This window comes from Chrysemys picta, chromosome 5 (genome assembly GCF_011386835.1).
Source record: "Chrysemys picta bellii isolate R12L10 chromosome 5, ASM1138683v2, whole genome shotgun sequence".
NCBI classification, from domain to species: domain Eukaryota; kingdom Metazoa; phylum Chordata; order Testudines; family Emydidae; genus Chrysemys; species Chrysemys picta.
In genome coordinates this window covers 81,623,071-81,650,072 of record NC_088795.1, presented here as the reverse complement: position 1 = coordinate 81,650,072, position 27,002 = coordinate 81,623,071, and positions in this window count along the sequence as shown.

Below are 27,002 nucleotides of genomic sequence, written 5' to 3'. Positions count from 1 at the left end.
ATCAACTGTGCAGCCCTAGGCCACCCTTCTTGCCCCCCCCCCCCCTTCATTTGTTTTCGACCTGTCGTGTTGTCCCTACCGAGATAGTAAAGTCTTTGAGGCAACTGTCTTTCATGTTATGTCTGTACATTTTCTAGCCCACTGGGTCCTGATCCTGACTGGGTAGTATAATCATAATAAAATAAAATGTATATTTTTAATTTTAAAATGGGAGGCATGGGGATGGGAATTCAGAAACTTCATAGCACCTCAAGTTGCAAGAAACAATAGGCCATACATGAATAGCCAGTACAGTGTCTGCTCTAAGTCTAAAGGTGGTTGATATGATGCCTACTGAACTAAATTAGAGAAAAGCATCCAGGTATAACATGAAAACCAGGAACAACTGCTCCTTTCACTAGTTCATTTATTTTATGTTTATTATTATGGTCTGTAACCCACAAACCAGCCTCTAAAATGGTATACTATATATGCTGTAACATACATCATCTTGGTATCCTGCTACACATGAACATAATGGCTAGAGCTGGGTGAAATTTTTCAGCCCCCAAAAATGCAATGCCAAAACCTTTCATGAATTCACATTGGTTTTGCCGAATTGTTTATGTTGGAAAAATAAATCTGACATTTTTGGTTCAAAACAACTTATTTAGAATTGTTTTTTTGTTTTCAAAAACGTTTAAAATTGCTCAAAATCTAGACAAAATGTGGTTCAACTGGAAAGGCTTTCTTTCTTTTCTACTGCTGGATGTGTCAAAAATTCTGAAAAATTTTGTTTTCAGTTTGACCCAAATTATTTCTTTAAAAAAATTTCACAATTGCCAGAGAACTAAAAAAAACCCATTATTTGCACAGCTCCAGGTTTGGCCTAGTTTTAAAGGTATTTAGGTGTTGTTCTGCTCAGCATTGCACAACCTAAGTGACATAGACGTCTAAGTCCCATTTTCAAAGATGAAGTAAGCACTTAGACCGAGCTCCTCAAAGAGATACAAGTGCCTAACTCTCATTGATTTCACTGGGAGATAGGCATATTCATGCCTTTGAAGTGCTAGGCCTTAGGAGCTGCCTGAGTCACTTTTGAGTGCAGTAATGCCTAAATACCTTTAAAATGTGGGTCTATATCTGTGGGCTGCTGAGCATTCACCAATGTGAACATGACCCTGTTCTATAGGTTCTGAAATAAATCATTAAAATTACATACAGCAGAGCCCTGTTTATCTGGTCTAATTGGGACCAGAGCCAGATCGGATAATAAAAAAATTGGATAATCTGGAGAATGGGAAAGTGAGAGGCTGCAGCACCATTCAGCAGCCACAGGAGAAATCGCCTGTGTACACTGGTTGTTCGGATAACGGAGGATTTGGATAAATGGGGTTCTACTGACTTGCCCTAGAAACTAACACCTATGAGGGGAGAAGTAGCAGTGACACCCTACGAGTGCATGGCAGGATGGCGGCCCCCAGAGAACCTACACAATATGTTGCTGCAAAGACTCCTCTCAGGAGCAGTTGTGCTTCCTAACATCTGCCAGCTTGCAGTACACAGCTTTCCAGGCAGGTGGATGGACCTGCTTGTGCAGGCCATGCCCCTTTGGTTTGGGGATGGAATGCATGCCTGTCCCAATAAGTGTGCATTCCTTCCAGCACCCTCCTGTGTGCTGTGCAGGGGTGCTGTTCTCTTTGCTGTAGGTCTCTTTACAATAGTTATTTCCAGTGGACTTATCCCTGTAGTGCGTAGGAGCCAAACAGGAGTTAATTTAGCTCCTCAACCCTCCTTTAAGGTAGGTAAATACTGTTCTCACCATTTCATAGATATGGAAACAAAGGCACAAGAGGTTAAGACCAAAATGTTCAAATCTGCATGCCTGTAGCTAGGCACCTTATCCATATGTAGGCTCCTAAAGCAGGGCCGGCTCCAGCGTTCTTGCCGCCCCAAGTGGCGGGGGAAGGAAAAAAAAAAGCCGTGATCGGTGGCAGCTCTACCGCCACTGCTTCATTATTCGGCGGCGGGTCCTTCCCTCCAAGAGGGACTGAGACCCGCCACCGAAGAGCTGTAGGTGCCGCCCCAAGCACCTGTTTGCTGTGCTGGTGCCTGTAGCTGGCACTGTCCTAAAGGAGTGGCTCAATTTTAAAATGTAGTGTGCACCCACGTCTCCCACTGACTTGCATACACTTTGGAGAGGCACTGTATGAATGTACTGGATAGTTATTAATATTTACTAGATTGTTAGCAATGAAGTTATAAGTAGCCACTTTTATGTGCAGCCAGGACAGCCCCCTTTGAAAGAGAGGGGCTGTACAGGGGAATAACACAGTACCTCTGCTACTTTTACAGAGTCTTTTAACTTGGACATTGACATTAGGAATGTAATCAGAGAGCTGATTATAAATAGTTTGTGCAGTTGCTGATGGGATTAAAATGTGCTGTGGCAGCCAATTAAACAAGAAGGCTATCCCAGTGTAGAGGAGTGTGCCTCAGATACTGTATGCTCGTCAATGGACAGCTGTGTGAGTAACTGAAAAAAATGCTCAACAGACCCAAGCAGTGAAGGAGGAGGGAGCAGCCTTAGAATGCAGATGAGGGGGGGGGGACTTGGGTTTGCAGGAGGCTGAGACTAGGAAGGAGCAGGGAAGAAGTGGGGTTAGTAGCCTGGGGGGAAGCAGTGGGAGCCAGGAGCCAGTGGAAGGAAGACAGGGCAGCAGGACCCCAGCCTAATTCAATGTACAGGATACATGATACTTTGGGAATGAATCAGGTTAACATACAGGCAGGCCATTCATCTGGTTTTGAACCAGACAGTCCCCTTTTTGGATGATTTGTCCACTGGTTGGTACTGAGACCAAATTGGATGTGGTTTTGTCCGGTATCACGTGGAGGATGCCATTTTGAAGAACACACTGCTCTGTCCCAGTTTGCAGTGTGTGAGAGGTCACACTGGTAAGGGTGGGCCCACACCATTGCTGGAAGTATTGAAATGTCTGGTATTCTGGGAATGTCTGAGTGGTCACCATAGTTATGTAGTGAATTAGGCTGTTGTCTATAGGACTTCTGCTTCATTTGTTGTAGAAGTCTGTGTGGTGTTAGGGGCTCTACCTTTAAGAGCCAAACTTCCCAGACAGAGTCTGCATGGGGTACTATGAAGCTCTCTTCATAGCCAGTTGGTACCAGACATAGAATGAAGTAAAGCTCTTCTAACACTTTAAAGACTAAGTAATCACTGAACACTCCAATGTGCAGTGATTGAGGCAGGGGCTTGCCGGAAGAGAAAAGATGGTCTCATGGTTAAGGCAAGTGAGTCCCATTTTGGAGAATTGAATTATATCCTTGTCTCTGCCACAGAGGTCCACTGTGAGGCCAGACAAGTCACTTAAACCAAACTTTTAAGAGCTGATCACTAATTGTGTGTTCCTCATTTTCTGGGGCCAAACATGAGATACCCTGAGTAAGATTTGCAGCGGAACTGAGTGCTTGCAATAGCAACTGAAGGTGATTGGTACTAAGCTTTGAACATATAAAGTAATTCAAAAATGCTATGTATTCTGGAAAATCACGACATAGCCGTCTCAAATTGGGTACCTAAAATTGCTGGATATGTTGACAATTTTGGCCTTAATTTCTGTGCTCAGTCCCCAGCTGTAAAGTTGGGATGACAACAGCTAATCTCACAGGGGTTTTGTCAAGACAAATTCATTAATGTTTGTGAAGCACCATAGAAATGCCCCAGAGGAAATTAATAAGTCTGTACTCAGTGCAAACTTTGGATGTGGTTAACAAGGCCTGGGGCCTTATATTGAATGAGGAGAATAAAAAAAAAATTGAAATACTCATTCAATGAATGAGGCAGGGATACTATGAAAAAATAGTAAGTGATCATCTGATTAAAGATTATATCATAATGTATATGCACAAGGGAGCTGAATTAATATTGCACAGGTAATCTCTGGCATATCCTAATTTCTTGAGTGCTTGACTTTGCGAGCTTAACTTTCTTTGAGCATAGTATTTTTGAATGTTTACACACACACATTGTTCCAAATAAATGCTACTTGCTCAATGTGCATGAAATGTCTGTAGGGAACAACAAAGTAGTTACAGGAATTTAAGATTAAAACTAGAATAGGAAGAATACTTCTCTGTGCTTCTGTCCATACTGTAGTTCCTGAGAAAAGAGGGCAAAATGCACTTTCTTAGCTGACTTGCTTTAAAACAGAAAAATGTTTCCTGGTGGGTTGACTGGAACCCACAGAGTATGTGCTTAATAGGTATTGAGACATTACTGCTGAAAGTCTAAGGCCCAAGGGTGATCTTTCCCTAATATTCTTTGGGAATGTCTGATCGTGATGAGACTTTGGAATCTAGTGGGGTGTTGTAGAATTAGCATGACCATGAAAGTGGCAGGACCAGCTAACCCTACCTTATGCTTCCTAGATCACAAGGGTTGTGTGATTCACCAGAGAGGTGCCTGTAACAAGCCCATTTGCTGGCTAAGAATACAGGCAGTCCTTCGACTTACGACACAATTGGTTCCTGAAAATTGCATCGTAAGTTGAAACATTGTAACTGGGAACCGCAATACACTCCATTGCAGACTGAGCATTGTAAAGTCAAATCAGGGTGTCAATTCAGAAACTTTGTAGGTGCTGTTTGTCTTAAGTCGAATCGTAAAGTCAAGGACTGTCTGTATATTCCTGCAGTGATGGGAGTCTCCAGTGATATGGTAGCACAAGTGAAGAACTGGTGTGATCTGGCATTTAGAAGGAGAGCAGGCTATAGAAGATGACAGGAGCTACAGAATTTTGAAATTATTTGGGCTTTATTTCTTGATTTTCTGGGTTATAACAAAAAAGCCAGAAGTGCCTTGTCATTCTCATATGCTCCATGAGTATGAACCACTGTGAACAATTTAATGTTTTGCATTATCTTCATGTGATTCTCCTGGACAACTTTTATTTCCTCTCTGGTTATTCTTTTCTTTAACTCTTCTCTTTCCTCAGATGGCTATTCTTTGCTTTCTTGTCTTTTTCTAGATTCTTTTTTCCTCTTGTATTCTTTCCCAGGATTTTTCTTAGCTCCTTTTATTTGAAATATTATTCTGTAATGAAAAGAAGTTTAAGAAAAAGAAAGAAAGAAGCTTGTTGTCTGGAATGTGAGGACATTATTTTTATGTATAATTGCAAACAAAGGCCCAATCATGCAAATTGCAGAGCACCCTGAATTCCTGTTGAAGACTCTTTGTGCCAAATGGTATTCATCAATTTTGAAAGGTTTCAGGGTAGCAGCCGTGTTAGTCTGTATCCTCAAAAAGAACAGGAGTACTTGTGGCACCTTAGAGACTAACAAATTTATTAGAGCATAAGCTTTCATGGGCTAGAACCCACTTCTTCGGATGCATGGAGTGGAAAATACAGGTGCAGGTATAAATACATGAAAGGATGGGGGTTGCTTTGCCAAGTGTGAGGTCAGTCTAACGAGATAAATCAATTAACAGCAGGATACCAAGGGAGGGAAAATAACTTTTGAAGTGGTAAGAGAGTGGCCCATTACAGACAGTTGACAAGAAAGTGTGACAGGTTTCAGGGTAGCAGCCCTGTTAGTCTGTATCCTCAACAAGAACAGGAATACTTGTGGCACCTTAGAGGCTAACAAATTTATTAGAGCATAAGCTTTCGTGGACTATCCTTGTAACAAAGCCCGATGCCAACTCTGTCCACATATCTATTCAAGTGACATCATCATTCAAGTGGCATCGGGCTTTGTTACAAGGATAGGCTCCTGGGTCAGTGTTTTTGTTCAGTGATGTGTGGTTACAATTTTGAAAAAAGAAGAACAGGAGTACTTGTGGCACCTTAGAGACTAACAAATTTATTAGAGCATAAGCTTCATTGAATCTATCTCCCCTTGTAAGTATTCTCACACTTCTTATCAAACTGTCTGTACTGGGCTATCTTGATTATCACTTCATAATTTTTTTTTCTCTTAATTAATTGGCCTCTCAGAGTTGGTAAGACAACTCCCACCTGTTTATGCTCTCTGTATGTGTGTATATATATCTCCTCAATATATGTTCCATTCTATATGCATCCGAAGAAGTGGGCTGTAGTCCACGAAAGCTTATGCTCTAATAAATTTGTTAGTCTCTAAGGTGCCACAAGTACTCCTGTTCTTCTTTTTGCAGATACAGACTAACACGGCTGCTACTCTGAAACCTACAATTTTGAAGTTTCACAGGCATTGTTTTTGTTTTAAAATCATCATGCTCTTCACCTGGATTGTAGGGGATATACAGGATCTTAGTTATCTGTATTATAGTATTGATGATGTGATATTTCATTCAGAGATGATCCAGAGACTGCCATATTGTTTTATAGATGGTTTTATTGAATTTACAACAGAAACAGAAAACTTCATAGCTGCCAGGTTGTACAAAACTCTAGATCAATAATAATGTTTCCATAGAGTTAGTGTTGATAAATTAAATGTAACTGTTTTTTGTTGTTGTTTGGATATCTTCATTCCCCTGCAGTAGTATTTGCAACTTGAACGTTGTCAAACTATGCTAGCCTGTCAGAACCAGAAAGTGAGCTAGAATAGAAACCAAAGAGACAAGGTGGATGAGGCAATATCTTTTATTGGACCAACTTCTGTTGATGAGAGAGACAAGCTTTCGAGCCACACAGAGACTTTCTTCAGGTCTGGGAAAGGAACTCTGAGCATCACAGCAAAATGCAAGGTGCAGACCTCTTGGGGTGATGTTTTGTTTCTTGCATTTGCTCAGGGTGTAGATGTCATGTTGTGCAGTTGCCATTTCAGAGAGCTAAATTTGATAACTAAACTGCATAGAAAAAAAAGCAACTGTTATCACTATCCAAGCTGCATGCAGTGCAAAAAGGAATGCAATCAGCTTTAATGGGAAAAGTAAAATCAGATTGCTAGGATTTATTCTGTTTTAACAAACTAAGCTGCTGTTGATGCCTCAGGTAAAGATCTATATATTTTAAAAACTACATTGAACAGCATTAATCATAAGGCCCCCAAATAAACCCTGTTTTTCTTTTCTATGCCTAGCAGGTAGGATATAATTATTTTATGTGCAGTAAAAGGAAAAATTAATTCTGAGGAGTCAGAATGTGATCTCAGTCTGTGGCGTTAAGTGGAGTCACTCTGAGTAACTGAGATCAGAATCAGGCTCTGGATCGGTTGTTTTAATTATACTTGCAATTGAATCATATTTGCATACAAATAAAAACATTGTGGTACTGAAATAAATCTCTGTCATGAAACACACATTTTTAGATGCTATTATAAGACACCTTGGATTTATTTGGGAGATATTAGCATTGAACAATAGCTTGCTACAAAACAAGGAGACTGCAAGAGAAGTGGTACAAAACTCATCAGGTTATGTCAGAAATGCCAACTCCAGGCCTGTGATTTGAAAAGGTGTGAAAATAAAGAGGCAGGACTGGTAAATTTCTTCTGTTACAAATTTCCCCTTCTGACTCACATCCTGATTGCTCAATAACTGGAAGAGATAATATGTCTGCAGTATAGCTCACCATTTACCTACTTTCTAAGACACAGGATCATTTGTTTCACCAGGTTACAAAATATTGCAAAAGGATTAAAATGCCAGTTGCAGAGATAAGTTCACTTTATCACAGATGCAGCCAGTATAGCCTATAACAAACAGGCCCCTTTTACTTTAAAGCCTGATTACTTATGGCTCTTATAAAAGATAGCAATTTGGTAACACAGATATTTATTGCACACCTATCAGCATTTGTCGACACTCAACAGTGGATTTAACAGGGAAATGGACACTTTGATTCAAATCTGATTACTCTAAAGTGTGATTGGGTTAGAGAAGTACAGTATCTATGTTACAATTACATGAGCAAGATCCTGCTTGCCTTATTCGTGTAATTAGTTCCATTGACTTCTGCAGGGTGGCTCATATAGCTAAGGCAAGCAGGATTTGTCCCTGGGTGTTATTCACCATAGTACTCATTATGAGTGAAATAGACCTAAAGGCAGAGGGCAGTCCATAAGCATCACTTGGGGTGAGTTTCAACCAATGGGCCTGATCTTCAGCAGGTATAAGTTGGTTTAGATGCACTGAAGTCAATGGAACTATCCCAATTTACACCAGTTGAAGATCTGGCCCTTTGTGTCCTTGAGTCACACCTGCTAATTGTGTTGGCAAGAGGCCTGATCCTACAGTGTTCATTCAGTACTTGCGGAGACAAAACTCACATTAAAATCAAAAGGATTTTGGCCAAGGATGGACTCCAAACTAACTCTGTACCCTGGTTAGCAAGGCTGAGCTATGGAAGAGCAAAATGGATTCTGCTACACCTTGCGTATCATTAGGGCTGCATGTTTGTCAGGGCTGGGACAGCAATCATGGTTTTCGTGTTTGATTTTTTTAGATATTCTTGACTTTTGACCTTTTTTATGGGGGGAGCAGGCACCCATATATATAGGATGGGAAACAGTTATATCATTTTCACTGAAAACCTTGAGAGTTGCCAGACTCAGCCTGGCCGGCTAACAGAGAGCAAGAGTTCTGGAACAACAGCACACTGGCTACCGCAGGGAACTTTCAGAGAGATTTTCCCTTCCCCAGGGTAACAAAACAAAAAGATATGAACAAATATCCTGTAAAGATTTCCATTAGGATTCCAAAGGTTGGCTCTGGTACGGTGATGATTCTACCCATATCTCTCTCGTGTCATCTCAGTTCAAGGAGTTATTTGCACTAATATGGAGAAATAAAGGTTGTCTGAGGTTCAAAACAATGCCCCAGTAATGGACACTTCAAAAAAATTCCACAGCTTTTGTTCTTTTCACCATGACCCTTGTGACTTTTCCTCAAACAGCAGCCCTGCCCAAGAACAAGAACATGGTCTGTGTTCTTTATTACTGGTGGGGAAGTAAGAGATAAGAACAACACAGCTTGATTATTTTTTCTGTTAATATTGTACTTTTTTTTATCTGTGCTATCAAGTGCAGAAACAGAAGAGACACTGTGAAACTAAAGTCTTCTACTGTAAGTGCATAGATATAATTAATTTAACAGCAACATTTGATTAGATATAGTAAATGAGTATGAATAGGAATAGTTTGCAAAATAGGCAATTAGAAAAATTGTCCTTTGACTTATAAACTGAATGAATTCACTATGGAAGTCCTTGAAAGGGAATACATATATATCCCCACAATGCTAATTCTAGTCACCTTTCAAAGTATAATCACACTCTAAAGGCCAAATTCAATTCTGCTCTAAGTAGACACAATCCTCTAGAAGTCAGTGAGTCTCCACAGAGCCTGAACTATCTATAGTTGAATCAAGGCTCATCAACATCTGTTGAGCCGTACACGGAATTAAAATCAATGGAGATGTGTTCACTTGCACCCGTGCTGAATTTGGTCCCAAGAATGGTTTCCTACTGCCGGGGATTAAGCTTTAAATTCACTAACAAGGATTGTTTTAAAATCAGTCCTTGTAGCAGAAGTTTTGTTAAAAGGTGTAACTTTTTGTATATCCACATTGCTGGATAATTTACTGCTCAATGTCCAGTCATGTTCCCGGGAGCTTCTATGATAGTAACTAAATGCTGGTGAGAGTCTATTATGTGATCCAAGCCTGGATAGTCATGTTCAGGTTTTCTCGATACCCATGCCACAGTTTTTGGACTTTGTGCCATCTCCACTGAAAGCATTGTTGGGATGTTTACAATAGCTGACCTATCTTCAATTTAATGATAGGAAGAATATGTGAATAAAATCAATGGCAGCACAATCTAACCTCTTGCAGACTAGCTGCTCTAGAAACGATGTCAGAAAATGACTAGGGCCCTGATCTAGATCTAGCTAAGCACTTGGAACACCTGCTTACCTTTAATTGACTTAAATGGCTCTGCTCACCTCACATACCTGAAGTTCATTTTATGCCTAAATGCTTTGCTGGATCAGGGATTACACAAGAAGTTGTGATTTTATGTTGTTGTTTTGGTTTGGGGATTGTTTGGTTTTGTTTGTGGGGGTTTGGGGAGGGGGCATTGCTGAAAGAATTATTTATAAAGAAGGGGGAATTCATGGCTCACAGCCTATGTTAACACACAGCTTTTTGGGAAGTGGGGGGTTGTTTTGGAGGGGGATGTTGCTTTCAATTTAAAGTAAATTCAGTGCTCTTGAAATGTGCTGGATTGGCAGCACTTGAGACTGAAGTTCTCTTTTTATCCACAGTCCAGCACCATTTGTGGAAGTGAAAGAGCCCCATATTGTCCTGCCGATGTGCCTGAAATCTCTTCTAAGGGTAAGAGGTAGTTTTAGACTCCAGCTTCATTCAGACCTTGGCATTACTGGTGAAAGCTGCCTGTCTGACAGTAGGGAAATCTTCTGTGCAACAGAGGCAGGAATACCCTGGTATCTCTGCCAAGAGTGACAGGAAAAATGCCATTTAGTGCCAATTTTATAGTGTTTTTTGTTATGTGGACTCATCTATTTCAGATAGTCCTAAATCCAAATCACTCCAAACCCTGGGGGAAGTTCAGCTCCAGATCCAAACTTGGTGGCTGTTTTGTCTACTAGGAACAAATCATGTAGGCCACCAAATAGCCATCACCAAACAGTGACAACTTTCCATCAATATTGAACACCTCCGTTTCCTGAGAAACACCATTTTTAAGGTAACTAATGCTGAGGTTTAACACGATGGACAGCACCTTTTTCAAACAAAACCAAAGAACATAGCTTCATTTGAGATTACCAAATGTAGAGGTGCACAAACATCTTTTTAGCAGATGGCTCTTATAATGGGAACTTTACTGGTGGAAAATAAATATTTCAATCCAACACAAACGCATACAATTTTCGAATATGGACAAGGTCCATGTAGCTTTCTTTTGTTTTGTTTTGCTTGTTTCATATTGGCTAGTGTAACTTGTCATAGCAATGCTTGTTTTTTTGTAAGCACTTTTGCTATGTATCACTTTGTATAATGAATATTTCATTAAATACTATTTTCCTAATAATTTAATGGAGAAATGAATCCTGTGTTTTATGCTAAACAAGTTGTCATCATCAACAGCATTGTTACATTAAATCTTCATCGTGCATTTAGTTATAAATCAAAAAATACTTTTATGACACAATCCAAAATTAATATACAGAGGCCTGATTTTGCTTTCATTGAAATCAATGGCAAAACCCCACAGACTTCCCTGGGAGCACGATTAAGATCCTGGTATTTAAATCAATGTTATATGATCTTGCTTTGATTTATTTGATATGTTTGCCCCCTATTTCAGCCATAAATCATAAGGAGAATCGCTTTGCACAAATTCCTTCTCTAGTCTTTTTTTCCCTATGGTAATCAATAAACCATTATTGTCCTGAGTCAGCATAGCACTGAAGTACGTTTAACTCCCAGCGAAGTCAATGAGACTTAAGGACATTGCTGAATTGGGACCTATAAAAAGAGCTTTGCTGGATTCTTTCTTTAATGGGCCAAATTCTCTTCAGGTCCAAATGGGCTCTGACCCATTGACTGCAGTAGAATTCCCCCAATACAGAGCAGCAGAGAATTGTCCAGTGATTTTTGTGACCAATGCTTGCTGAACCAACAAGTTCACCTTCATTCACACTCCATTTGTGAGAGAATGAAAACACATTTTTGCTTAGATGTGGAATAGTAAAAAGACATCCTAGCATATAATTCATGATATAAAAGAATCCCAGCAGCATTAAAGTAGTATTTTACCAGGCGAACTCCTTGTAAACTTGCCCCATGAATAATTCAGAGTTCAATAAACAGGCAAGTTCTGGGAACAGATGAATTAAAATTAATTTTGGCATTTATACTGCTCAATGAAGATATAGTTGTCCAAGCCCTTGCCACTGATTGTCTATGCTGAACTTTTCTTGTATCTTGTGTATGAAATATGTCTTGCCTTTGTTATATCGGTTTAGCGGATCTGAAAATGGGCAACAGTCAGAATGACAGAAATGCCCTGTCATAAAGAGAAGTGCAGAGAGATGGGCTAAGAGAAGGATGAGTCATCAGTGGTCTGTATTCCAGAAACAGCTCACCCTGGCCAGCTGTTTTACATCACAATATTGCATCATTTCAGAAAATGAATGTGCTGTACTTCCTGTGCAAAGTATTGCCCTGGAGCACATGGGCACAAATTGCACTTAAATGACTGCAGTTACTTCATTGACTTCAGTGGGAAGAGCTGTCCCTGCTTTTGTCAGGGCTGAATTTGGTCCCCTTCATATGGAAAGATGGGCAGTTTTGTATGCAAGGAGCTACAAATCTATTCCCTAGCTCCTTTCCTAGGGTCGGTCTCTCTCTCACAAATAGACAGACTCACGGACACATTTCACAGATCAATGTGCTCTGTAAAAATACACAGGGGCAATCAACAGAAATAACTCATGATTTAAAGATTTTTCTTCTTTTAATTATTAAGTGCTGACTATGATGCTTACAACAGCTTAAATTGTAAAGGTGCTTGCACATGGATTGGTAATATTTAATACCTATTTTAACATAAGGCAGAAGAGCTTTTTTTAAAAATTCTCTAAATAGAAAGGTTTTAAGTGACAAACTACCAAGTAGTTCAGCTCTGTTCCAGTCAGGGAGATGGATCTCCCAAAAGAAAGAGCAACACCTAAGTAACCTCTTAGAAATGTAGGACCCATTTCTACCACCTTTCCTCACATTAGACAGACTGTGCATTACAAAATGGCCCCTTGATGCCACCAGAGTGTTATAAAGGGTCTGTAAAGGATACTTAAATTGCCCTCACAGAACACCCTCATTGTAGGTGCTGGCATAGAGTTGGCATAATGGCTTTATGCTGCCCCCTTTCAGTCCCCAACATAGGGGGGCATGTCGAGGGTGGGTTGAAGGAGGCAGAAGTGAGTGGTAGCATCGTCAGAAAGCACTGAACTCTGGCTTTTCTATGTCAACATAATAGTCTATAGAAAAGGCTACGTTTTAGTTATGGGTATTTTTAGTAAAAGTCATGGACAAGTCACTGGCAGTAAACAAAAATTCATGGCCTGTGACCTGTCCATGACTTGTACTATATACCTTTGACTTAATCTTGGGTGCTCTGGAGCAGGGGCAGCCCAGGAGTGCCGTGGGTGCTCGGGGGAGGGGAGGGGACAACCCTGGGGTTCCGTGGGTGCTCTGGGGGGGTGGGGGCAGCCCAGGACCCCTGCTGGTGCGGAGCGGGGGGTCTGGCGGGGCTGGCAGGCTCCCTACCTGTCTCCACATGACTCCCTGGAAGCGGCAATATGTCCCTCGGATCCTAAGTGGAGACATGGCCAGGGGGGCTCCGCGCGCTGCCCCCGCCCCAAGCGCCAGCTCCGCAGCTCCCATTGGCCGGGAGTTTGTTCATACCGCTCTATATAGTATACACTGAAATGTAAGTACAATCTATGTATACCAATTGATGTACTTTATAATTCTATGAAAAAAGAACAGGAGTACTTGTGGCACCTTAGAGACTAACAAATTTATTAGAGCATAAGCTTTCGTGGACTACAGCCCACTTCTTCGGATGCGTATAGAATGGAACATATATTGAGGAGATATATATACACACATACAGAGAGCATAAACAGGTGGGAGTTGTCTTACCAACTCTGAGAGGCCAGACGAGTACCCAGAAGTCACCTCCTACAAGACAGGCCCAACAAAGAAAATAACAGAACACCACTAGCTGTCACCTTCAGCCCCCAACTAAAACCTCTCCAGCGCATCATCAGAGATCTACAACCTATCCTGAAAGATGATCCTTTACTCTCACAGATCTTGGGAGACAGACCTGTCCTCGCTTACAGACAACCCCCCAACCTAAAGCAAATACTCACCAGCAACCACACATCACTGAACAAAACCACTAACCCAGGAACCTATCCTTGTAACAAACCCCGATGCCAACTCTGTCCACATATCTATTCAAGTGACATCATCATAGGACCTAATCACATCAGCCATACCATCAGGGGCTCGTTCACCTGCACATCTACCAATGTGATATATGCCATCATGTGCCAGCAATGCCCCTCTGCCATGTACATTGGCCAAACCGGACAGTCTCTACGCAAAAGAATTAATGGACACAAATCTGACATCAGGAATCAAAATACTCAAAAACCAGTGGGAGAACACTTTAACCTGTCTGGTCATTCAGTGACAGACCTGCGGGTGGCTATATTACAACAGAAAAACTTCAAAAACAGACTCCAACGAGAGACTGCTGAGCTAGAATTGATATGCAAACTAGACACAATCAACTCCGGTTTGAATAAGGACTGGGAATGGCTGAGCCATTACAAACATTGAATCTATCTCCCCTTGTAAGTATTCTCACACTTCTTATCAAACTGTCTGTACTGGGCTAGCTTGATTATCACTTCAAAAGTTTCTTTTCTCTTAATTAATTGGCCTCTCAGAGTTAGTAAGACAACTCCCACCTGTTTATGCTCTCTGTATGTGTGTATATATATCTCCTCAATATATGTTCCATTCTATATGCATCCGAAGAAGTGGGCTGTAGTCCACGAAAGCTTATGCTCTAATAAATTTGTTAGTCTCTAAGGTGCCACAAGTACTCCTGTTCTTCTTTTTGCGGATACAGACTAACACGGCTGCTACTCTGAAACCTGTCTTTATAATTCTATGGTAAAAATAAGAAACTGAGCAATTTTTCAGTAATAGTGTGCTATGACCCTTGTATTTTTATGTCTGATTTTGTAAGCAAGTAGTTTTTAAGTGAGGTGAAACTTGGGGGTACATAAGACAAATCAGACTCCTTAAATGGGTACAGTAGTCTGGAAAGGTTGAGAGCCACTGCTATAGAGGGTCATGACAAGATGGCACAATTTAGAGCATCCCTTGCTGCAGTCTATAGGTATGTTTACACTGCAATTAGATATCTGCAGCTGGCCCATGCCAGATACCGGGTCTCAGAGCCTGGGCTCTAGCCTGAACTCAAGTGTCTAAACCACAATTAAACAGCCAGTGGGTATGGGCCCAACCGCTGGTGTCATATTGCAGTGTGTGCTGTGTAGTTGTAGCTGTGTTGGTCCCAAGATATAAGAAAGACAAGCTGGATGAGGTAATACCTTTTATTGAAGCCAGGGGTGTGTGCAAGAGGGGGTAAGCAGGGGCACCAGCCCCCCTAATAATTGTCAGGGGCACAGAACTTCTCTGGCCCCAGAGCCACAGAGGCAGGGAAGATCGAACTCCTGCTGGGGCCGGGACCGGCTGGAGGGAGGGAAGATTGAGCTTCTCCGGAGCCCCCAAATGGGGTCAAATTTAAATTCCTGCACACATCCCTGACTGGATCAACTTCTGTTGGTGAGAGAGACAAGCTATGGAGCTTAGGTAGAGCTCTTCTTCAGATCTTGGAAAGGAATTCCCAGGATCACAGCAAAACACAAGGTGGAACAGACTGTTTAGCATAAGTAGTTAGCACATATTGTAAGGGACATCCAAGGTAGAGTGAGTGGCTCATTAACACTTCTGCAGTCGTAGGACAAAGTGTGTGTGGGGGGGGGAGTTAGTGGGTAACAGATTGTTGTAATAAGCCATAAATCCAGTGTGTCTGTTCAGTCCATGAGTTTTAGTGTCTAGCAGAATTATTAATTTAAGCTCCCAGGCTCATCTTTTGAAAGCGTTGTGCAGGTTTCTGGACTGAGAGGTCAGAATGATAGTGATCGCTTTGTGACAAGTGTTCACCCGCAGCAGGTGATGGGGTGTTCCTGTCTTTCATCACTTTCCGGTGTGAGTTCATTCGAGAGTGTAGTGATTGATATTACCTCACCCACCTTGTCTCTCTAACTGCAGCGTAGACATACCTAGTGATACACACACACACACACACACACAACCAGAATTAAGGAAGCACAAAGGTAGCTTAAAGCCACCTTTGCCCCCACTTCCATTCCACCATACAAGGCAGGAAAGGAGGAACACACACTGAGTTCTACTTTACTCCACAGATAGTTCCATTAATTTCAATGGGATTTCACATGAAGTATGCCCATTCAGGGACAGAAACTCACTCTCAGTTAGTGGTACCACTGATCTGTGTCATTGAAAAGATTTTTTTCACACCAGGGAATCTGAGACAGAGTTCTGGGAAGCAGCAACTGATGCAGTACTCTAGTCACTGCATCTACAAGTAGTTGCTCAGGAAGAGTCCTGATTAGCAGGAGCTGTGCCTACTTGGTGAATTGTGATGGGCTGAGAGGAGCCCCAAAGGTTAACTAACCCTTTACCCACAGGATAGAAGAGGCATAGGAACGAAGTGCTGTGGAGGGGACGGGGGGAGAAAGTGGCAGGCTTACCAGGGCCTTGGCATTGCCATTGCATTTCTCAGGAGAAGATACCACCAGTCTTTCCCCTCCTTGGATCAGTGAGCTAAGGATTGTATGCAATTGGAAACACAGTGCTGCACAAGTTTGTTAAGGTGCTGGGAAAGAACACTGTGAATAAATTGCACAAGGTGTTTGACCAGAAGAAGATCTTCTAGTACAGTGGCTCTCAAACTTTTTTTACTGGTGACCCCTTTCACATAGCAAGCCTCTGAGTGTGACCCCCCCCCTTATAAATTAAAAAACACTTTTTAATATATTGAACACCATTATAAATGCTGGAGGCAAAGCGGGATTTGGGGTGGAGGTTGACAGCTCGTGACCCACCATGAGGGGTCCTAATCCCCAGTTTGAGAACCCCTGTTCTAGTGGGTTGTGGCTAGAAAAGAGATAGGACAGTGATGATGCCCTGTCACAGAATTTAACTGTAAACTCCCCCCCCCCACCCCCCAAAAAAAGCCTATTGGTGTTAGAAAAATGTTGAAAAGAAGAGAGAGTGCCTGATTTACTCACAGACAGCACTTCTGAACTGGTTAAATCAAAATCTTCATTTAAATCTAAAATTAGAGGTAAAGATCTTAATAATTCATTGTTTCTGGAAGATAAAATTTGCTGTGCTTCAGCAGAGTGAGTGAAGATGTATCACTTATCCCTTTTATACTTCACTCAATTTAGTTGGGAAAAAAATTGCCCTAGATGCATCCATTTAGAGTGAAATTGTCTAGTAAAGCGCAGAAGCTTTTGAGATTAATTTCGGCTAAAGTGTATTGAAGCTGTTTGGCTCTATTCCATGTTCTTTACACCAAGAACTATTTCAGCCCTGAAATTTCAAGGTAACGTAAAGGTTTTAAAAGGGATTGATTTCCTCTCTATTAAACTGTTCAAAACACGCGTGTCAAAGTGCCAAGAGACACAAATAACAAGCAAAATCACATTGTTAGTATTATTTCTGCTCTCCTCATCCCCTAAAGAAAATATCAAAATGCATATGGAGAGATTGTTTAATAGAAAGCTGGAGCTTATGTACTGCTGCAAAGCTAAGAACATGACCAATAAAATGAATAGAAAAGAGAGGCTAGATTTCAGTTATACTTTTCTATTTCATCGCTTCGTTGTCGGCTTAAGTGCATGCTGATCTCTTCCCACTCCTCTACCCTACTGTTCAGCCAACATGGCAGGGCACATTCCGCCTGATAATGTAGACGTTAAATAAAAAATGGCATCACTGCAATATAGCTTGCTTAATACCAATTGTGTGTGACATTAGCTATTATTTGTGTCTTCCTGGCCTGCATTTCTTCAGCAGCTTGATAAAGTGCCACAAATGATGCATCTTATTTTTGTTATGAGGGGTGAAGGTGGGAGTGGAGGTAGAGGAACGTTTCTTAGGTTTTAAGTGAACAGACCAACCCTTGCATTTGACAGCTCATCAACTACCTTCCACGGGTGTTTCCCTGGAGGACTGTAAAGAACTGCAACTCTTTGGGGTCAGGGACAATCTTGTTGTCTTGTGTTTGTACAGTGCTTGGCAGAACGGGGTCCTGGCCCAGGACTAGGGCTCTTAGGTGCTATGATGATATAAATAATAATCCAAATGTTGGTAAGGAGAGATGCTGTTCAGAGAAGTATTTTTATATGGGCGTAAAAACTGGCAATTAAAAAAAATTCCCATCCAGAACACTTTCTGCAATCCTGAACATTTCAGTATTAATTCAGATACAAATTAACCCTCTCCTAATGTTAAAATAGCAACCTTCTTACCTTACCTTTGGTAATAATTATTATTAAAAAGCAAACTCCTAGCAATTAGGAGGCAAAGTAGTCGAATGTTAGTATGAGCTGGGAAATATTATGTACCATGGTCAAAATTGCCACACTTTGGAGCACTCATAAAACTCTTAGGGAAAACTTTCCTCCTCTGTATAACTGCACTGAAAACAAAGGAGTTATGCCAGGCTGAATTTGACCTATACTGTTTAAAAGAACTGGCTCCTACTGTGAATGACCTTAGAAATGCTGAAATCAGTACAGACCACATCTGCTGTAGGATTGTTTGAATAATATTTGTTTTCTATAACCTCATTCTAAATGTGTGCTTCTAGGGCAATTTCCTTTGTTATCACTAGTTAATTTATTTTAAATATGGGGGTCAATGTGTCTCTCTCTCAAAAAAAAGTGCAAGGCTTTATTTGCCTCTCAGCCACTCTGGCATTTGAAAGGAGTTAAGTTAGATAGGGCAAAAATCCTACTTGCCTTATGTGAGTAGTCCCATAGCAATCAATGAGCCCTGTTCAGGGTTGCCAACCCTCCAGGATTGTCCTGGAGTCTCCAGGCATTAAAGATTAATCTTTAATTAAATAATATGTAATGTGATGAAACCTTCAGGAATATGTCCAACCAAAATTGGCAATGCTAGCCTTGTTCCTGCTTCCATTTAACACCTCAATTGTGCAATCACATATGCAAAAGCTTAATTTTGTGCACAGGATTAGTCCTGCTGAGCTCAGTGGCTGACTTGTGTGAACAGGATTTAGCCCATGTACAACACCTGACATTAATACAGACACTCATTAAAAATTTGATCCTACTCCCATTGAAATCAATAGCCCCTCTCATCAAGAGTGCAGGCCTGAATCTAAACGACATGAGCCTAGTGTAAACCCTTACTTATGTGTGTAATCCAGTTGTCTTCTGTGGGATTACATGTGTAAATAAGGGTGGCAGGATCAGGCTCTTGCATCAGAAAGGCTAAAACCATTAAAAAAATGCTTAACATCTAAAACTGTCAGAGGCATTTCAGGTTCCTTCTATAAATACTGTTGCCCCATTGTCCAACCCCAGGTGTTCTGACACCCATTCGTCAAGAAGTGGCCAAAGTCCAGGGCCTTGCAGGTGCCTCCCAGTGGAGGAGAAATCAATGACACACATTCTATATTGTAAACATAACTTGTTTTAGTTACACGTATACACCAACCCTGAAACAAAGGTGGTCAAACACCATGCAGGGCAATCCCTTCTTTCAGGAATCTCAACCCAACCCAGGAAGCAACTCTGCATCCAAAATTGGTTATATTTAGAGACCTCAGGCCATGTCTACACTACATACTTTGGCCAATGCAAGTTACACTGGCATACAGCTGCCACCATTAATATATCGCTTGTGTGCATATCCACTTGGCTCCTTGAGTCCACACTGTGCTTGTGTTGATGCACAGTGTGGTGCACCATCAGTAGGTATCACAGTGTGCAACAGACCACTGTCCAGCACCCTGTCTTTTGGGACATTTTGGCAATGCTTAGTGGGGCAGAAACAAGTTGCACCGATGTGACTGGGGGTAAGGGGTCAACTTCCCAGCATGCAACTTTCTCCATCCCATAATTTCATCCATATCCCATAATTTTCATGCCTTTTTTAAAAAATCCCAGGAATGCATGTGGTTCTTCCCACTGTTCGCCATCTCTGATATATGTAACCTGCACAGCTCTGCACTATTGTCATAAGCATTGCCAACACAGGATGTATTATCCTCCGGTATTTGCAGAGCTTCAAGAACCAAATCAGCAGGGAACAAGACAATTTCTTGGAGGACAGAGTGCTGTGGGACATAGTCAAAGCCAGTTCAAAGCTGCTGGTGGCATTCATGGAGCAGCTGCAAATGCTCCTTCCAGGCCTGAGAAATGAACACTGACTAGTGGGATTGCATCACAATGGAGGTTTGGGACAATGACCAGTGTCTATAGAACATTTGAATCTGCAAAACCACATTCCTGGATCTGTGCACTGAGCTTGTCCCAGCTCTCTAGGGCAGGGACACCACAATGAGATCTGCTCTGACAGTGGAGAAGCAAGTGCCAATTGTACTGTGGAAACATGCAATGCCGGACTGCTATTGGTCAGAGGGAAATCATTTTGGAATTGGAAAAATCTGTTGTGAGGGGTTATTGTCACTGAAGTGTGTAGGGACATTAATCATGGCCTGCTATGCAAGACTGTGACTCTTGGGAATGTGCAGGACACAATGGATGGATTTGTAGCTATGGGATTCCCGACCCGTGGTGGAACAATAGACAGCACGCATATCCCTATTTTGGCACCAGACCACCTTGCCCCAGAAAATATCAACAGAAAGGGCTAATTTTCTGTGGCTATACAAGCATTGGTGGAACACCAGGAATGCTTCACCATCAGTGTTGGCTGGTCTAGGAAGGTGCATGACACTTGCATCTTTAAGAACACAGGATTTTAAATCCCACAGAAAGTTGGGACTTTTTTTCCCGACTGGCAGATTACCACTGATGATGATAAATTGCCAATATTGATCCTGGGGGACTCAGCCTACCCCTTACTTCGCTGGCTTTTGAAGCTGTTCAACAGCCACTTTGACAGCACCAAGGAAAGAATCAATTGTGAGCTCAGCAGGTGTAGAATGATGTTGAATGTGCTTTTGGTAGATTGAAGGGAGCATGGTGGTGTTTACTCGCAAGACTGGATCTCTGTGAGAAAAATATCCCAATGGTTATAGCTTCCTGCTGGGTCCTGGATAATACCCGTGAGGCAAAAGTTTCCACTGGGATGGAGGGGCACTCTGCTGAGTTTGAACAGTCAGGTACAAGAGCTATTAGAGCTCAGTGTGGAACTATATGGCTGAGGGAGGCCTTGAAAGAGCACTTTAACAGTGAGCCACAGTAATGTGTTGTGGTAGACTGTTCTGTACCTGGCCCTGCAGTTCTGGGGCCTGCTAGGTAGGAATTGTGTGGTGCTTCGTGTGCATCTATGAATAGAACACTGTCAATGTACCTATTAACTTTGCAGTGCTTGCTGTATCTTGATTATTATGCTGTGTTTATCACTGATCCTATGAGTTGTGGCACACTGTACAATAACAACTGAGTGAGTATTTTCAGTACCTCTTGGCACTCTGCAGCATAAGTTGGGAACTAATAAAGATGAACTATTTCCCCAAAAACCTGAATTTTGCTGAGTAACAAAACCACTGCAAAAAAAAAAATCTGTGCAATTTAAAAGCAGATACATTAAAAATAAAATAAACTTAACAAGGTGAAAGAACATTCATGTCTATTTTGGCTACACATACAGAAAATGTGACTCTCACAGGCCAGTGTATGTGAAACTGGTTGTCCTTACTGACCTCCAGTGTGGAGCAGTGGGGGTAGGGATGCGGCCCCAGATGCCATGTGGAATGTTGGGGGGGGGGAGGTGTAGGGAGGTGCTATATTGCGGTTTTCCATGAACTACAAAGGGAAGTGAGTCCGTGATTGCTGAAGTTGTAGGTTCACAAAAGTCTGCAGCATCTGTGGTTGCTGCCAGAGAAGCCCTATTATGTCCTGGTGCGTCTCCCTCTTCTTTTCCTGCTGGGACTCCTGGCCTTTCCTTTGCCATGCAGCCTGCAATATTTACCCTCCTGGCCCTCTGCTCACTGTCTGATGCAGCACTGGCTCACAGGATCTCATTGAACAGGTCATCCCAAGTCCTCTTCTGGCTCAGGAGTTCCACAGGTGCAGAGGAGAGACCCCTAAAGGCCATAATGGCAACAGCTGCAGATAAAACACACAGAGGTACCATTGTCAGGATAATCACAACAGAAAGTGAGAGTTACTCCCTGTCCTTGCCCCCTTATAGTGTAAATCAAGACATGCTTATTGACACTTCTGCTTCAGCTTCCTTATGCATGGCACCACTCACAGCACCAGCCATGATGAGTTTGGCCCCCCAGCAGTGATGGAAATGAGGAGGAGAAAGAACTTGGGATGACATGTTCCGTGAGATCCTGCAAGCCAGTGCTGCATCAGTCTGTGAGCACAGGGCCTGGAGGGTGAATATGGCAGGCTGTATGGAGAAGGAAAGAGCAGACAGGTGCCAGGCCCAGTAGGAAAAGGAGAGGGAGATGCACCAGGACATAATGGGGCTTCTCTGGCAGCAAACAGATGCTGCAGGTTCTTGTGGACCTACCGGCAAAAAGAGCACAGCTGGTGTCCTGAAGCTGCCCAGACCTGTATGCTGCTAGCCTATTTATTGCAATGGTGCCTGCTGAAGTTACCACTGACTGGCGTGGGAAAGTGTCCTACTGTGAAGGAAGAAATAAGACTGCCATCCCTAGACACCTTTGGCTACCTCTTCTGGCCAGAGTAAATTAATGAAAAGTCAATGGCTTTGCCTGGCTAAGCTGGGGTGCCATCAGTACCTCATTGTAATGGGAAATATATTTACATACTTACCCCAGGTTCCTTCCCCTGCATCAGGCTTGCCCAGGCTCAACTGCTAGGACTGACTAGACTGCATTGGCCTATGTTGACATAACTTTGTGTTGTTGAGCCAGGTCTCAGGCAGACAGCAAACTCTCCCACTGCTCTTACAGTGCTCTCTCTAAGGACCTCAAGCTCTACACAGACCCTTGCATAACAAAAACTAACAGCAAAGCATGTCTTCTTAATTCTGAATATTTCCTGGCACACTAAGAAAAAGGACTTGAAAGACTAAGGACAGGGCTACATTTAAAACGCTGCATAGGCGCAAATTCACCAATACAGCTGCACCGCTGTGCTGCTTAAGTGAAGATGCTCCTTCACCTATGGGAGAAGTTCTTCCATTGGCATAGTTAATCCACCTCCCCAAGAGGCGGTAGCTATGTCGATGGGAAAAGCTGGGGGTTGCCTCAGTAAAACTACCTTCCTCAAGGGTGCGGATTTTTCACACCTCTGAGCAATGTAGTTATACCAGTATAAGTCTGTAGTGTAGACCTGGCCTATGTGTATCAGTGTCACCTGGTGACACCTGCCATAATAATACTATGATGTTATGATAATCATTTCAGGGGATCACTAATATTAATTAATTGCAGAATCTGTTCTTTTCTCCGAATGAAAGAGTTACAGATGAAGGTGATTTCCGTCTAGATTTGTGGAAATAACATCTATTTGTGGAAAATGTCTTCGGCGGTAGGGCCTTGTGCTCTACAAACTCCAGTAACACAGCAACCAACGCTGCAAACTGGCAGACGTGATATAAATCCAGAGGCGGATTACAGTTTTGGGGGCCCTGGGCCAGAGCAAGTGGGGGCCTGTCCCCACCCCTTCCACCTGCAGTCTCCTTGCCGGGGAAATGGGGTCGGGGCGTGGGGCTTGTTCCCTAATTGGGATCTTGAATGTAACCCCCTTAAAAGGCCCCCAGGAAGTAGAACTGGGGTCTCTACTCCTCCTTTGGGGAGGAACAGAAAGTTGCTATATGCCTCCTGTAAATACTGCTGAATAGAGCCGAGCTAAATTTCAGATAACTATTTGCAATTCGGACTGCAAGTTTGGATTCAGATAAACATTTACAAAATGAGGGAGGAGGAAGAGATGTTGTAACTAGCTATATAACTTGTATTTCTGGTAAAGGCAAGTGAAATCTGGAGAAGAGAAAAACAGGCAAAAGAAAATATTTTTTAAATGTAGAGAAATTTTTAACTGAAACAAAATTTCTTCCCCTTTGCTCACCTTTGCAGCTGGGGTTTCTATTGCTGCATCTGACTGGTGTATCATTCAACAGCAACATGGTACATAAATCAAATGTTTTTCCTCACATTTTAGTATAAGCCCATGATTCTCAAATTTAAGAGCTAATATACTACATGTAATATTAAAAAGTACATTGCGTATCATCTTTTAAAATTTAATCAGGGTAGTTAAAGTGGATTCTTCATCTGATACTATACTAGACCCCAGTCCAGCAAAGATTTACACATGTTCTTAACATAATAAACTGTGAGTAATAATCCCAGTCAATGGAAGTACTCTCAGTGAGTAAAGCTAAACACATACCAAGTCTTTCCAGGATCTGGGCCTGAATTATTTTTTTAAAACCAACTCCCATTCTACCTGATTGGAGGCTGCATACTTCCAGTGGCATGCATGTCAGACTTTTGGGGAAAGCTGGTATAAACAGTAGTTTAGTCAGGTCCATCTACTAGGACTAACATGGAAAAGAACTGAGTTCTAATTAAAAATGAACAGTAAATGACAATAGTAATCAATACATAGCACATAATAAACTGTTTTTCTGGATGTTGCAAGAACATTAACTAATCCATCAATTAATTCTAACAAAATCCCTGAGATAAAACAAAGGATCAGGAATAACATTCTTAAGTGAAATCTATCAATACCAAGAGATATAAAGAAATAACGTATTATCATATAATGTATCAAGGTTAGGGTGTGGATGGGTGTTCCTATATTATCAAAAGGCATCTGCTTCTCATTTCTCATCAATCTAACAGTGGTGCCAATATCAACAGCTGTCTGCAGGGTTGGAGATAAATATTAATGGATAAGTGAGTCATTGTTAAGCTTGAAGGGTTACCTGTCTGTATTTAAAAACAGCAGGTTGTAGAGTAAGAATGTAGGCCCAGATTCTTAAGAGTATTTAGGATCCTAACTTCCATTGAACTCAGTGGACGTTTGGAGCCTAAATTACTTTGAGGATCTGGGCCTTAGAGCCTAAGGGTCCAGTTAGACAGTTCTACTCGCGTGTTGTTTCATTGAAGTCAGTGGGACTATTCTTTCTAAGAGCTACAGGAATATAAATTCTTCAGGGCAGGGACCATGTCTTAATATATGTTTGTATAGTGTCTAGGCCAGTGTGGGGGCCTTGATCCTGACTGGGTTCTCCAGCCACTATTGTAATACAAATAATAAACAGTATGGTAATAATAAAGGATCGGGTCCTAATTGCTGAAAGCCCCATGCAGCCAAGATAAGACATACATTCAGTGCATAACTATCTTAAACTGACTTTTTATTTCCCTTCATGACCTCTGAAGTTGGGGATTGTTGGCTCTTGCTCTGAGTGATGCCCCAGATAGTAGTGGTTACACAATCTCCACTGCCTCCACCAGCCTGCAGAGGGCAAAGGTGAATTAAGACCACACTGGGCCTAGTTCCAGCAATATTAAAAAGGAAAAAAAGTTGTCCTCATCCTCGTTCTGCCCGCACAATGTGTGCAATGTCGAGCTGGGATCCCATGATTCCTGTCCCCCTTCCCTCAGGTTACATCCTGTCATTGCATAAACAATAATAGTAACTACAACAAAACTTGTCACTTATACAACTCTTCAAAGTGCTTTACAAGCATGGCCTAATTAAGCCTCAAAACATCAGGTAAAATAGAACAAACTGGGGAGTTGCAGAAGACACCATGGACTCATAAGAACGGCCATAGAGGGTCAGACCAAAGGTCCATCTAGCCTGGTATACCTGTCTTCCAACAGTGGCCAATGCCAGGTGCCCCAGAGGGAATGAACAGAACAGGTAATCATCAAGTGATCCATCCCATCGCCCATTCCCAGCTTCTGGCAAATAGAGGCTAGGGACACCATCCCTGCCCATCCTGGGTAATAACCGGCTAATAGCCATTGATGGATCTATCCTCCATGAATTTATCTAGTTCTTTTTTGAACTCCAGATGTGTCTCCTGTTCCCGATGTCCTGTGCCTGCAATGTATTTCAGAACTGCCAGTTGTTCATTGCTGTTTGCCTTCCCTTCCAACTGTCCTGTCCTTGTTCTCAAGGTTCATGCCATAATTATTTCAATAGAGGATCAATGAAGGGTCATATTTATCATATTGGCAAGGATTTGCAACATTTAAAAAATATTTTCTATTCAAAGCAATATAAAACAACAGTGTGTATATATATATATATATATTTACCACAAAAAAATTTTTTTTTTCAGAAACACCAAAAGCCTGAGTCTCCTTTTATTTACAATGATGTAAGTCAACCAAAGTCAATGACTTACACTGGGGTAAAACTGATGTAAGAGAAGTCAGTCCCAAGTTTTTCTCCATTACAAGTGGGGAAATTAACTGTACCAATGTCATTAACAAATAATGTACATACCTAACTGTTAATCAGGAATCTGACAGCTGTTCCATTATATTGAAAAGTGAGGTCCAATGACTATTCCTATGGAGCTTCTGACAATATCCATACATGCAGGTCATATCATCAGGGCTGTCTGAAAATGCAGCTCACAAGACTAATTCAGATTATGAAGAAACTTGATATTGCATCATGATTAAATAAAGTAAATATAGGCGACTACTTACATGGCACTGTTGATAAAGATATTAGTTAGTATTGATGAAACAAGAATTACAATACTCTTATAATTAATCTCCCTTCTCACTATAATGCTTTTGCCCTGTAATGAAAATTCTTAAAATAATTTCTCATCTACTGATTTCCTGACACTCCATCAAGTTAAAACAGCTTTGATATATAGAGCTTAGTAAGATACAATGCACTAGCCTGGGACCCGGTTCTAATAAGGTACTTCTACACTAGTGACAGTACATGTGTCACCATGCATAGTAGTGCCATAACTCCTACTGTCCATATATCTAAACCCCTGAAGCACATGTCTGAAGGTGAGTAGAAGGCAAAAAACAAAACAAGCACGCATGCCTGAGGGGTATGGGTATATACGTGCCTTGGGATGTGACATGACCCCTTTCCCATGCTACTGTACAGTGTGGACAGGGGAAAATGGTGTGTACCAGGTCCCATGTTTCAATAACCCGTCAGCCTCAGTCCCACAATGC